We start from the raw sequence: 14,846 nt of genomic DNA on the forward strand, positions 1-14,846 counted from the left end.
GCTGTAAGCAACACGTTCCGTTCTGTGCACTTACTGTGTCTGTTCGTGGATAATGTTTCAACTCATCCTGCATGTTCTGTGACAAGGGAGAAAGCATTTGGCTGCCAGATGCTAGCAATGAGACAGAGAGCTGACATTTCAGACTGATGCAGAAGGGCATCAGGACAATGTGTGGAAGGAGAATGTTTACCTGCTTTTTTTAGAGGGAAAGGCAAAGGGATTTAATGCATCTGCAGCATTAATGTACCCCTAATACAATTCCAAATAATGCTGACTGAGGGGAGAGAGATGTAAACATGTTCTCAGGCAAAGACTGGATAAAATGGATGTTATCTTCTGTGGAGAAAATTCTTCTAATTTAAAAAAAATAATTTAAAAATGTGAGTTTCCTCACTGACTTCAGTAAGGCTTTGGATAGGAATAAGACATCTCCATAAGAAGATGCATAGTTGGGACCTTAACTGTCTGCAACCTTGGGACTAGGTATCTAAACATACTCATCATTTCAGAGGCCCTAGGGTATCCTAGGGCTAAAAAAATCTCTCTTACTACCTGGATTGTAAAGTGGACTTTATCCAATGTTCATGCTTCGGACAGGTTGAACTGGAAAAGCTAATGGTGGAGAGACAAGAAATAATACTAATTAAAATAATTTGTAGTCTTAACAATTTAAAGTATAATAAATGATACTGTAAAGAGTTTCTAAAAACCAGTTCTCTCTATAAATGCACTGTCACTTTGAGATGAGAGCAAATGAGAAAACACTGCAGTGAATGCATAGAGACTGAGCCCATTTGTTATTATGACCCAAATCTTGCAAAGCTTTATGCATATATTTAACTTCCTGCATTGCAACGCTCTTGATTTCAGCGGGACTGCCAGCCATGTGTACAGACAATCATTTGTATAAATCTGTCTGATAATGAGCACCTAAAGAATCAGAACTGAATTTATTCTCTCTTTGCATAGGAAAGATGAAGCAGAAATAATACTATGTTTGTCTAGGCATTGTGTGCTATAACCACAGTGTTATGTACCCTGTAGACATGAGTCTCTAGTGATTAAAATTGCTTTAAAAGGCAGGGAAAGTCATTAAACTTGTGTAAGATTAAAAGAGGAGAATGCGGCCCTGTACATTTTAAAAAATCAATTATGTAATAAGGATGTAGTTTACCAACAGAAAACATGAAGCAATCATTTTTGAAAGGCTATTCTTCCTGTGAAAACACAGGAACCAGCCCCTATCCAGGCACAGGTCTCCTCTTATCCCGTGAGTCAAAGATAACTTTGATTTCCTCAATGAGCCTTCTTTCTGGGTGAATGTGGCACCACATTATCTTCGCTTATATTTTTCATTCCCATTTTAACACTTATAAACACCTTTCAACATCAAATAAGAGCAGCAGGGTAATCCAGATAAAAGAAAATTCTTCAACCCTAACAGCATGACTCAGATTTATATGCCTGTTTCAAATTTCTGTTCCTCATTCCAAGACTTGCAACATTTCACAAGTACCATATAATGTGCTACTTGATTGGCCTTTCCAAGGATACAATGTGCCTGCAACACATTGTTCGGGAGTTTTATTGGTATGCATCCCTACCACTTCTGGTATTCATTGAAAAAATATATCATGGGCTTCTCTTTCTGTGCTCTACAATCTTGACGTTTCTTAATATAAGGTTGTCTTCCAAGATGTCAAATTGGTTTTGAATTATTTTATGGTGTTCTCAGTTAAAACAGTGTCATGTAAATCAATCACATCCTCAGTTCTCTGTCAGGGACCCGCAACCTTAAAGTACAGCCTTCAAATGGAATCAGTAGTGTTACTAGGTTTCATTGTAGGAGAGCAATGATCAGTCTGGGATTTACTTGTTACTGCCCCAGGTAAAAACCTTTGCTAATAAATTATTACCAAGGGTATGAACATTCGAAGTGAGTTTTCACTTGTTTAACCTTGATCCAAACTTCACCAGTTGTCACTGTTAACCAAGAAAATATCACTTATTATTATTGCAGCTTCCAAATTGAAGGAGGGCCAGGTGAGGCGGTCAAAGCTTAAATGCAGTTTACAAGCCAAGGGGTAGAGGCCCCCTGTGAGGTTTCTTGCAGCTTTTTCTCACAATTTAGCTGTTTTCCCAGCAGTCAGATGCAAGGTTACACAGCTGCACCATACCAAAGCTGACTTTGGACATGGGGGAAAGAGGTTGTAGAGACTGTTGGTACCTGCAGGGCCTTGACATACTGTATAGGTAAACAAAAGAGGCAGAAGAGAAAGTATTATTAATCTCATTTTACAGACTGGACACTAAATCCTAGAGTTGAAGGTCTTGATTTAGAAATATAGATCTGGCTCATCTTTTAAGCCTATCCTTAAACATGTTTGAAGTCGGTGCTTAAAACTGCTGTAAATAGGGATGGTATCACATGTTTTCTACAATCAAGGTATAGGTATTTCACCTCAGGTCATAGAATTCATATGTGGCAAAGGTAAGTGTTAATCCCATGTCTTCTGAAGTACTGGGCAGTGCTTTGCTAAAGAATCATCAATCTTTTTTCTTCCCTCCATGGAACAAATTTTTGTTATTTTCTTTATTATCTTATTCACTGCAACTGCTGACCTGGAATTTCACCTGACTTATTACTATAACCATGATATTCCCAGTTTAGTGACTGATCCTGTGAGATCTCATTCACATTACATTCCTTGAGTCCTGCTTTCCTAGGCTTCAGCTTTATGCTTTACATGGGATAAAGCAGGTGTAAATCACCATCACTGATTATTTTCTTACTGCTACAAAATTTCTTTAAAGATTTTATAGAGACACATGGTTTATAAATGATTTCATATGTCCCAGAATATTAATGTTTATAGCTGGTAGTTAGAACATCATTTATTAAACATCTTTTGAAACATCATCCATATGTGTTCCCACATGTTAAAGCATACCTACAATAATTTAGTTTTAAAGTAATTTCTATTAATCATGTAATATTAGTAAAATATTTATAAATGTACCTTAATTTAAAATGTCACCATTTTATTCTCATAAGTCAATAACTGGTGACAAATTACTAGTAAAGAATGATGTTGCATTAGAATAATCCACACTTTTGGAGACTTCAAAGCTTCAATGCATAGTTGTTTCTCCTTATATTGTCAATATATGCAGTTTTGCTACTTTTCACCCTTTCAGATTCATAATGTATTTCCTGTTGTCTCTTTCAATGCCCTCAAATCCTGAGGGGAGCAATCTTGTAATTACATGCATTAACTCTATTATATTGTGGACTTCCATGATTCTGCACCAACAGAACGAGTAGCTGCTGCGTTCTTAAATGCCAGCTACTCTTTAACTGTAAAGGCACCTACTATTTTATTGGAACTATTCTTGCTTTATTACTGTAAACAACTTTGATCATAATGATGCCATTTGAAAGAGCTGATCAAGCTGAGAAAAATGACACCACAGTCATAAAGTCACACTAAATTTTGCTATTAACATTTTATAGTGCATATAAGGAAAGTGTTCCAAGTTGCAACTACAGACAAAAGAGAAAATTAATTTTACATAGAAATGTAGATTTAAGCATTAGCAATATACTGGTACAATCATTTGCACCATATTCTTAAGCACAACAGATGACCTTCTATGTAGATAAGAAAGCATGCTGGTTGTCATATCTTATATAGATCTGTGCTTGCTCTGTGGCAAACATGAGAATGTATTATGGCCCTTATCCCTGAAACAAAGATAGAATTATTATGTTAGGAAGAAAATATAGAAATGTCATATAAAACAATTTGAAAAGTTATCAGAAAGAAAACACAGTTCACAGTAGAGCTCTTGATAGAAAAGAAAGCCTTAGCTAAAGGCTAAATCGCTTTTTCCAGCAAAACTAATCATCTGACCCCTAGGATAAGTTTGCTTTCTGAGATATATGCAAAGCATGGAGTTTGGTGACAACTGCTTGTCCTGGTTTCAGCTGGGATAGAGTTAACTGTCTTCCTAGTAGCTGGTACAGTGCTATGTTTTGAGTTCAGTATGTGAAGAATGTTGATAACACTGATGTTTTCAGTTGTTGCTCAGTAGTGTTTAGACTATAGTCAAGGATTTTTCAGCTTCTCATGCCCAGCCAGGGCACCCGACCCAAACTGGCCAACGGTGTATTCCATACCATGTGACATCCCATCTAGCTTAGGAACTGGGAAGGGGGGGGGGGGGCAGGGAATCGCCGCTCGGGGACTGGCTGGGTGTCAGTCGGCGGGTGGTGAGCAATTGCCCTGCGCATCATTTGTACATTTCAATCCTTTTATTACTACTGCTGTCATTTTATTCGTGTTATCATTATCATTATTAGTTTCTTCTTTTCTGTTCTATTAAACCGTTCTTATCTCAACCCAGGAGTTTTACTTCTTTTCCTGATTTTCTCCCCCATCCCACTGGATGGGGGGGGAGTGAGTGAGTGGCTGCGTGGTGTTTAGTTGCTGGCTGGGGTTAAACCACGACACTGCTGAAGTAGTACCCTCCTTTGGACAGAATTAAAAAATAGAGTAGACTGGTATCTGTACTGGGAAATTTGCGAAAAGTAATTTAGTTTGGGCTATAAGGTAAAACAAAGAGATTTTGGTGCAACATACGTTGTAAATTCACCAAGGAACTGCAGGTGACAGATCCAAACAGTGAAGTAAGCACTAGCTCTGCTGTAATACAGAGGAAACTGTTTGTAACAGGGTGAAATGAAAATAAATGGTAGTTGGTAAGAAAGATACACAACTGTTTTAATGTGAATTAATGAAGTTAGACATGCAGGGATGGAACCTGGCCTTCATTAGGGTAATTTTCATTTTTTCTAATAGTACAAACATGTCCTCAAGCAGCAATAAGTGGGAAGTCTTTGGATGAGGGTATCTTGGTATTACTTCAGTAGAAGAAATGGCAGGGGGAAAGCAACATTACAGAACCACTCCTAATTCTTTGTGGTTTCCAGCTGCAAGAACAGCCCCTTTTTGATCTTAGGTTGCCCAGAGTTATGCCAGTGATTGCAGTTCTCAATTCCATGCAATGGGAGCTCTTGTCAGCTGCCCTTACTGTAGCAGTCTGAATTGCAATAAGGGGGGGGGCAAGTATCTGGCAGTAGGGAAGTGAAGTAGAGGAGCCAGCTCCAGCAAACTATGGGATCTCCCTTTTTGAAGGGCAGAGAGGGCTGGGAAAGAAGGAGGAACTTCCAGAGATCAGTAGGCAATTTCAAAGGAGTCCAGGTTCATAAAGCAGCTTGGATAGACATCATGGTCCAGAGGAAAAAAAAAAAGAATGAAGCTATCTCTAAGCTGCAAGCATTTTCTGTTCCCTTCCATTTGGGGAAAGTAGAGCTTCTAGGAATGGTGGAGCAGAGGGGCTCTGTTCAGAGCAACATCAAATTACAGTATCTAGCCTTCTACTGTCTGAGCAATGCCAGCTACTGGGGGTCACTACTGTGACAATATTCGGTAGCTCTTCTGTTTGTTTTTTGGGTTTTTGTATATGTGGTTGTAGCAAAAGGATTGCCCTTGATCTTGTAGAGCAGCTCTTCAACATCACTGCTGGAGGGACATCTCTTTGCAGGTTGCATTGGGAGTACAATACCTTCACATTGAAGTGGAGTAAAATCACCTCACTACAAACTCTCACATGGGTAACTTGCCTTACTGACTTCTGAGTACTGTATACTTATTTATAACTGTAAGCTTTCAAATTAAAGGGCTAGACTTATACCTGTGTGCCTTTATAGCTGCACTGCCTTGACTTACCCAAGCCCAAGATCTAGCAGAAAGTAAGTGCATTTGACAAAGCTCACAGTCAGCTTTTGGAAGCAATGCACGTTTAAGAATATTAGAATGGTCTCACCTGAAGGAAGGTTAAAACAAAGAGCATTCCAGTTCTGATCGGCATCATGCTTCTTTATGAGGCTACACCAGAGGTGTTAGATCCTTCCTGGGAGGTACAGCCTCATCCTCTGGAACAGCGCAGAGCTGCTTTGCCTTGAGGGGTGAAAGTGGGAAGCAAGTATCCTTATAATGAAAAGCATTGTGCTTGCTAAGCTAATGGGAGTCGCACCTTTTTAAGGAGTGCAGCAGGCTTGTCTCTAAGGCCAATGCATGACATGCAGAGTCCTTGCTGAAACTATTACTTCTTCCTGCCTCCTTTAGGATATACTTCCCTCAAAGGCTATTTCAATATCAGCCCTTTACAATTCTTTTTGCATAAGACCAGGACTATCTCGTCCCAAAAGATCAAGTAGGCAGATTGCAATGCAACTTTATATTGTGCTTCATTCTCATGAGATGCTGGCTAGGTACTTAATAGTTACTTCTTGCTTTTTTACACAATGTATTGGGTCATCCCATCTTTTAAAATTTGGGCACTTTTTTTCACTAGTCTTCCACTCATGTTTCTCTTTTTATTTTTCCAGGGCAATAACATTATTTTTCCTTTAAGCTCTACTTTTTGGATAACTTTATTTTTAGATATTTTGACTAATTTTATGGACTTTTGCATAATAATGTGGAAAGTTCTGTGAAGGTCCACTGTTTTGCAAAGACATTTTTGTTTTATTGCTAAGGCCTGGTAAAGGGAAAAGTGACATTTTAAACAAATACCTGGTAAATTAATAAGCTTCATAAATTACAAAATCTCTGTACACCAGCTGCTGAAATACAGTAACTCTCTGACCTGAACCTATTAAGCGAATGTCTGCTGTACATAGTTTACACCAGTGCTATACATTAAAAATAGCTTATGTAAAAAGAATGTAAGATGTCTTTGGTAGAAGCAGGACTTCTGTCCACTAAGATTCATCCCAGCAACACTGGTTCTCTTCTATTTTGTAACTTTCATTTTTCTTACTATGTAATTTTCTAGAATTGTGCAATTATCAGTAATTTAGCAATTTGCTTCCTCTTGGTTATTAAATAGGCGAATGGCTACTATGGTGTCTGTGATGCTGTATCTCATGCCATATATATGTAATATAAGTGTACATATGTATATTCTGTTATAATGTATGCTCTGTCTTTCTGAAGAGTTCCATTTACTTCATATAAATAGCTTTGCCTATTTATTAAATCACAAATCAGCAGCTCTGTGTAGATCCCCAAATGCTTGAATAAGTCTGTTTTCTAACAATCATAAAGTCCTTTTAAATAAATCTGCTATTGTGTTCCTGTAAAACTAGAATACTTTAATCATCAGAAAATCCAGAAACCTCTGTAACTGACATCTAGTTCTGTTACTGTAAAATGGTTCTAAGTTTAAGGTTGGATACCTATGTCTTTCTACTGCTAAATGCAAATGTTGGTATCTGTAGCTTTGGGATTCTCCTCTTCCTGACAGCATAGGCTTTCTTTGTGTACTTAAGCAAGCAAGGTAGCTGACCGAGAAAACTGTGAAGAATTTACTATTTGCATGGAGGAAGAAGACTTATTTCTTTGAAGACTGACTAATGGCACACTGAAGAGAACATAGGTAAGAGAGAAGAGAAACAGCAATTTTTGAAACATCAGGTATCTTACATATAGAATGTGGAAAATAAAACATGGGGGATGAAAAGAGAGGAAAAGAAATATTTTTTTTCGTACTTGGGATCTAGGGGACCTGAAGTCTTTAAGCAGGGAGCTTTGCAGTGCCCCACTCCTCTGACGTTCAAGTTTGATAAGTGGCAGCTTGTTTATTCAACATCCCAAATGTCTTTATTCTTTATAAAGAGGAAGGATACATATAAGTACATATCCTGGTGTCAGAAGCATGAGTGTTTCTAAACCAAACCAAACCAAACTAAACCCTAAGCAGTTCTCTATAAAGCTATGGTAAGAAATGCACTGATGCATGTGGAGAGGCCACCTGATTTCTTACTGACACTTTTATTTCTGTAACAGGTTTTTGTTTATTCTTCAGGGCAGAAAGGCTGCATTTTCTCTTGCCTTGAGCTAAATTCTTTAAAACTGCTAGGCAGGAAATATAATATCCAATATCCTACTATTTCTCACTTCATTATACTAATATAGTTTCACATACAATGAGGCAGAAATAATGAAGAAAATATGCTGTAGCAATGAGTCTTTATGTGACTACTTTTTTAGTATAGTCTTGTACAGTGCATTTTCAGGTCCCTTATATGCAATTCTCTTTCTGTATGTATTCTAATACATTTAATTGTACGTTTTCATTTTATACAAAAGCTGTTGGGAAAGAATCTAAAAAACACCACCAGACAATGGCCCTGATTCTCAGCTATCACAAGAGAGCTCTCAGGGCTGCATGAGTGGTAATCTGGGGGCACAGTATCTTTCAAGAAAAATCTTAGCCAGTGCCAATGCCAACAAAATCAGTAGCTTAGGCTGGGGCAAGTGTGCATTAAAGAAGGGCCTGAACTTATGTGAGAACTCATCAGAAGGATGAACTCCTGAGTGGGAGTGTTAAAAACACTGTTCTAAAACTACACTGAAATGACATTCGCTTAGTGAATCCTTGCTGTAAAAGCAGTCTCAATACCAGCATCGTTTGCGCCCCATAACAGTCAGAGACCTAAGATTTTTACAACAGAAACCCCTTTGAGGACCGTATTGGCTAATGCTTTAGCAGTTTCAACAAAAGACATTAAACAGTGGTTATGAAGCCTGTTTCAAAGAAGCATATAGGAAACATTTACTTATTTCATATTGGCTGTATTACTCTCTGCAATATTTTGCTCATATGAATACTTGAAGTCCTCCAACAGTTTAGGGCTTTTAGGAGCCAGGAAACACAGCTGTAAATGTGAAGTCTATGCTCAGAAAAAGCACTGATTGGCATTCCTAGAGGCTGATGACCTCCATTTATCTGTAAATTGATAAGTGCACAGGCAGCAGCTATGTTCGCTTCCGCAGAGCCTCCAGCATGACCCAGAGGAATGCCACATGGGACTGACAGCATCGTTCATTCTCCGTGCCCAGTCAATCCATAGCTATTTGAGACTTGCCAACAAGGATGCTACCCACTATCACTCAGAATGGTAATTTCTGTGGTGTGTACACTTGGGTGATAGGAATTGGACCAAAACCAGAAAACTCACTTCATCTAGGCCACTGACAAAGTTGTTATATAGTAATGCCTTTTGGTCACTGCCAACTTGGGCTGAACTCAAACTAAAGAGTCACAAAGTTTCTAGTATTAATCTTGTAAACTACTTGTTAACTCAGTCCAGCTGGTCTTCCTGAGTCTAGTTTTCTAAAACTATGCTTCCAACTTGGTTGTCATTATTCATGAGGCTTTCTGGAAGTGCTGATCCTTGCATTTAACTTCATCATTCATTTTCTCCATTACATTCAATCTGAAATTGCATCTGCCACTTGTAGATTGATAAACACTGGATATATCTCCTAAGGGCTCCTAAAGTTTCAAAATGGGATTGGTTGCTATTATTATTTAAGGAAAATGTATCATTAAGATACACACACACACACTGCAGACTAAGAAGTTACATATGAGGAAAACAATTTTTTTTGTATGAAAACCTTATTCCAAATTTTCAAAACTCTAAGCAAGCTTACAAAACTTTAAAACATTCTGTTGGTTTTAAAACATAAAAGCTATGCCACCATTACAAGTAGGCTTTGTGTCTGTTTTCCATAAACTGGATTTAAATACATTTACATAGTTCTTGTGTGGAAAACGGTATCATAATTGTGTGGTTTAAGGATGATTTTTATGTAGCATAATGAAACAATTGCATGTTTTAAAGTTGTTTTTCCATTGAGTTTAAGAATTTACTTCCTCAAATTAATCTACCTTGTTTTATTTTCTGCACTGTTGAGTCCTTTCTCCACAAACAGTTTGACTTTGAAGCATTGTTATCCTTTTGCTTTCAACATTGTCAGGTCAGAACTAATAATGAAGTCAGCTGTCCTGACAATTAAATACACTAAATAAAGGCACTTTAGGTTGCCTTTGGTGATTATTTGACCCTACTGGATCTTATCAGTACTATTGGTAGGTAAACAAGTGTGTAGAAGAGAGATCCAGGTACAGAGGTTGGTTGGTAAATCACAAATGCATGAAAGGGATATTCCAGAATAATTGTACCAGTTCTGCATTATGTACAAGCATGCTCTTCTGATTGGTTTAAAGCAGAAATTGTATTTTCATCTGACACTCTCTTTGTTGCAGAATTTCATGTAGTAAAATGGTATAGTAAAACTTGATAGTAAATAACAGTAATAGTAAAACTATATAGTAATAGTAAAATAGTAGATAGTAGTAGTAGAAAAAAAAGTAATAGTAAAAAAACCTAGATGGTAATAGTAAAATAGTAAAACTAGATAGTAATAGTAAAACTTGATCATAAGATGCAGTGAATGAATTAAAACCAGGGTAAATGGATGGCAGAGAACAAATCATAAAATGAAAATAGATGCAAAAGCATCTCAGTGTCATCTAATTTTTAATATATGACACAGTAGGAAAAATTGGCAGGTTTTACTTGACTTTGCTATAGTTAAAGCAACCCCAGAAAGTAACTTAGAATATCTCACTGATTTTCCAGGACAGGTAAACTGATGTACCTTTACTGGAGAATCTAACCTAGATTGCTATAGGACTAGTACAATAGAACACTGGAATACTGTTTCCTTAAGACTTTTTATCAGGATGTATTTCCCACTTGTAGAGAAAGTGGAAAAAGGTGAAAAATCTGTCAAGTGAACTATCAAAAGGAACAAAATAAAAAACAAAATAGATATAATAATGCTTCAGTAGAATCACATGCTCTTTTGACTATCAGTGAATCTCACAAAAGGCTTTACAAAACTTTGAAAGATAAAATGCTATCGCATGATAGCACTAGACAGTTCAGCACAAGCCATGCATGCATTCAAAATGAAAAATCTGTCCTCTTTGAAAGATGAAACTTCATCCTGTCCTGTCTATATTACAAATAAATACATAAATAAATATTCAGTAATTGCCATGCAGCAAGGAGGTCATAGAACAGACAGAACTATCCCTTTTGGTACAGAGGTGGCTTTCCTAGGCTCATAGCAAATGCATATGACAATTTGGGAAATGTAAATAGGAGATACCATACTGGATCACGTCAGCGGTCCAATGCCCTGTCTCTACGGTAAGTGGCCAGGACCAAATGCTTCAGTGGAATTTGCAAGAAAACCCATAATGGACAATTATTTCATAATTTGCTCGTAGGGGAAGTTTCTTCCTAATCCTAGACAGCTAATGATTGGTTTATGCCCCGAAGCATGAGGGTTCATACATCTCCACCCCCAACCATTTTTATCCTATCTAAGGTATCCCTGGGCGCTCTCATTATCCAAATAAGTGTATAATCCTTTTTGAATCCTACTAAGCTCTTGGGCATAATGATAGCTTGTTGCAGTGAGTTCAACAGGCTAATTATGCATTGTGTAAAAAAGTATTTCTTTTTATCAGTTTTAAATTTGTTTCTTTTCAATTTAATGGATGTCACTTTGTTCTTACATTATGGGGAAGAGTAAATAGGAGTACCCAACTGACCTTCTCCATACCATTAATTATTTTAAATCTCTCTATCATGTCCCCACTTACTAATTTCCTCTTCCAACTGAACAGTTCTCATCTTTTAAATCTCTCTTAATATGGAAGTTTCTCCTTGTCTCTGTTCCCTTCTGTTGTGTAACTTTGGGCTTCTTCTGTTTCTGCTATGTATTTTGAGATGGCATGACCAGAAATGAATACTGTATTCAGGGAAAGTGTGCCAACAATGTGTGTAATTGCACAGTTACAATATTGTCATTGTTTTCCATCCCATTCTTTATACATTCTCACATTTTGTTTGCTTTTTTAACCTCCACTGATCATTGATCAGATGTTTAATTGAGCTGCCCGCAGTGACCCCCAGGTCTTTTTCCCAAGTTGTTACAGTTAATTTAGAACCCAGCAATGTTCATGAGCAATTCAATCTGTTCCTTCCAATATGTATTTTCATATTTGTCAATGCTGAATTTGGCTGCCATTGTGCAGACTTATTAGGTCTCATTGAACATCTTTGCTGTGCTCTGTAGTGCTGACTAACCTAAATAATTCTTTGCTATCCAGAAAGTTTACTACCCTCCTGAATGCTCTTTTCCAGATGACTGAATTTATTTGACAGTACCAACCATAGGAGAGAGCTTCTGGCATGCTACGTGTAGTCTGTGGCTGGATATAAGACTACTTTTGATTAAGTATCTGACTAAGACATAGGGGTTAGAGTAACTAGAATTTCCAAGAGTAAAACACAAAAGCTAAATCCTACCTGAAGTTATACATGAAATTAACTCTGGTTGCCTAGTGAGTCCCCATTTGGAGACACATCACAACCACAGTGAAGTTCCACATAATGTGCAATTTTTTGTCGAGGCATAACCATATAATGGGATCTTATGAGCATTACAAAGGGACAGAAGCTTGCTGCAGAGCTGCGTTTGAGACTTTAAATGATATTCTGCATTTCAGACTGCAAAAGCCAAAGTTGTAGGATGTCTCTTACCAGTCTGTATTTTGCGCTAGTTAATATGTGCCCCCTCTCTGGTGCTTGGTCAAGGCAGAAACAATCTGCAGGTCAGCAGGAGAAAGATTATAGGTCTCAAGATCTTGAGATATTAATTTCTCTTGTGCAACAGAGACTCAAAAAATTTGTCTTTATATGCACATTGTTTCAGTATTAATTAATCTGAATAAATAAGAGCACATTCATTTTTCAGAGTGACCTGAACTTATGTTAAGCATTGGACAAATTTTAAACAAAAAGAAGTTTATACAAGTAAACCAGAGGCTTAAGTTCTCAATTATAAACTTGTACTGACAGTTCAAGCAGAGTACCCAAAACGTCATCCAAAATGCAGTTTTCTTTGCCATATGCAAGAAGTTTCTTTGAAGATCTGAGGTTTTTGCACATGTACTGTTTTTCCAAGGAAATCAAGCTAACCGCAATAGTAAATCTTGCATTTTTTGTGGCCTCTTGAAATCCACTCACCATCAAGTTTTTCTGTTTTGCAGCATTTTCATGCATCTCCAGCTTATTAACATTTTTAGACAAGCTACACATGGCACAATAATACCTCTCCAAACATGATGTTGGTTTGAGGGGTCATCACATCACACTGTTGTTAATCTCTCAATTTCATGAGCACCACTTCGATACAAAAATCTTAGCATGCCTATATACCTTTAGTTGTGCTGATATGAGAGCTGAGGGACACAGTGGGATTTAGCACACAGCTTTATCCACTTTGGGATGTTCTTGCTTCCTAGCATCTAATTCCCTCTGGAATTTGAAGCTCTTCTGTACCCTCTGGAAGCTAATTTTTTTTACCTTCTCCAAGAAACACCTTTTGCCCCATTTCTCTGAAACATCTAGATGCTGGAAATCCTTTAGGTGAAGAGCAGGTAAACAGCAGTCTCTTTTGAGGATGTCACTACTCCCACTGTACACATCAGCCTACAAAGTGCAGGTATGCAGTAGGAGCTTTCTATTACTTTCATCAGGCCATGGAACAGGTCATCATAAATCTTGTCTCCCCATTCTATGGGAATACACTGCCTCTGCACACACCTGAACTCCACTGACCCTGGCATAGACCAGCTCTCAAATGGTGGCCTTCTGTGCAGTTGCCAAACTAATGGACTGAGTACATATTGCTTCTGACATCCTTAACCATGTTAGACAAAACCACCCCAAATAACACAAAACTGAGGAAAGACCTGGAAATATGGCTTGTCCATACAGAACTTGAATCTCAGAAAGTCTAAAGCAAATGACATGTAAGTCAAAAGAAAGGCTGGTTTAAAGAAAAAAATGTTCATAATTAATGTGCATGATTCTAGTTAATTAAAAGGATCTTGATGAATAATATTCTTACAAGTACAATTAAAAAAAAATCACAGCAGGCTATAAAAACATCTATGTGGAATAAGATATGTAAACTACACTCCACCATTGTTTACATTTAACAGACCTACAAGGAAATGTATTTGTTCACCATAACAACATATAACTTCTTGATATGCTCCCAGTTCTAAATTTCCATTTTCATATGCACTAAAAATTAGTCAACCTGCTTCTTAGTAGAAATGAAAGGGATCATTGCTTACATTTAGTAGGAAAGAAGTATATTAAAAAAGTATCAATTACTAATTACTTCCAAATATTTTATTAAATGCATTATGTAAACTAAACATTGGAGATTTCTTATAATTGCAATACACCTATTATTTTGCAATGCATATTTAAAATTGATAACATAACAAATCTCTTCAGCAAAGATCTCATAAGATCTTTGATATCTGTATCTGCAGAAGTTTCTTTTGGGTAAACATGCAGAATAAAGAGAGAATATTTAACAGTTACAGTTAACTGGCATGTGACAACAGTTCCATGCATTGCACTGAAGAGGTAAATTCTATGACAAAATTTCCTTTCAGTTTTTTATATTAAGTGCATTCTCAAATCACTGTTAGGAATCTTCTAGTAAGACAGTTGATCTTAGAAAGTAATAAGCAACACAAAGAATAGCATTCAAAGAAATCAGTCCTTATAGGACTGAACCCTAAACCAGTTGAACAGCAGTACAAGCAAATAAATTACTTTGCTTCTGTGGTTTAAAAGTGCAAAAAAATATTCAGCAGTCTTCTGTATGATCCAGTTTAAACTTATATGTCCAGAAATCAGTTGAAAAGCTCTTAACTGACTTCAGTGGAATAGAATAAGCCCTCAGAAACACATCGAAAATGATGCTCTTAATGTATATTGCCTATTCTTTATAGCAAAGTTATCTTGAGAACACTATAAAATTAAA

This window comes from Buteo buteo, chromosome 9 (assembly GCF_964188355.1).
Source record: "Buteo buteo chromosome 9, bButBut1.hap1.1, whole genome shotgun sequence".
Lineage (NCBI taxonomy): Eukaryota > Metazoa > Chordata > Aves > Accipitriformes > Accipitridae > Buteo > Buteo buteo.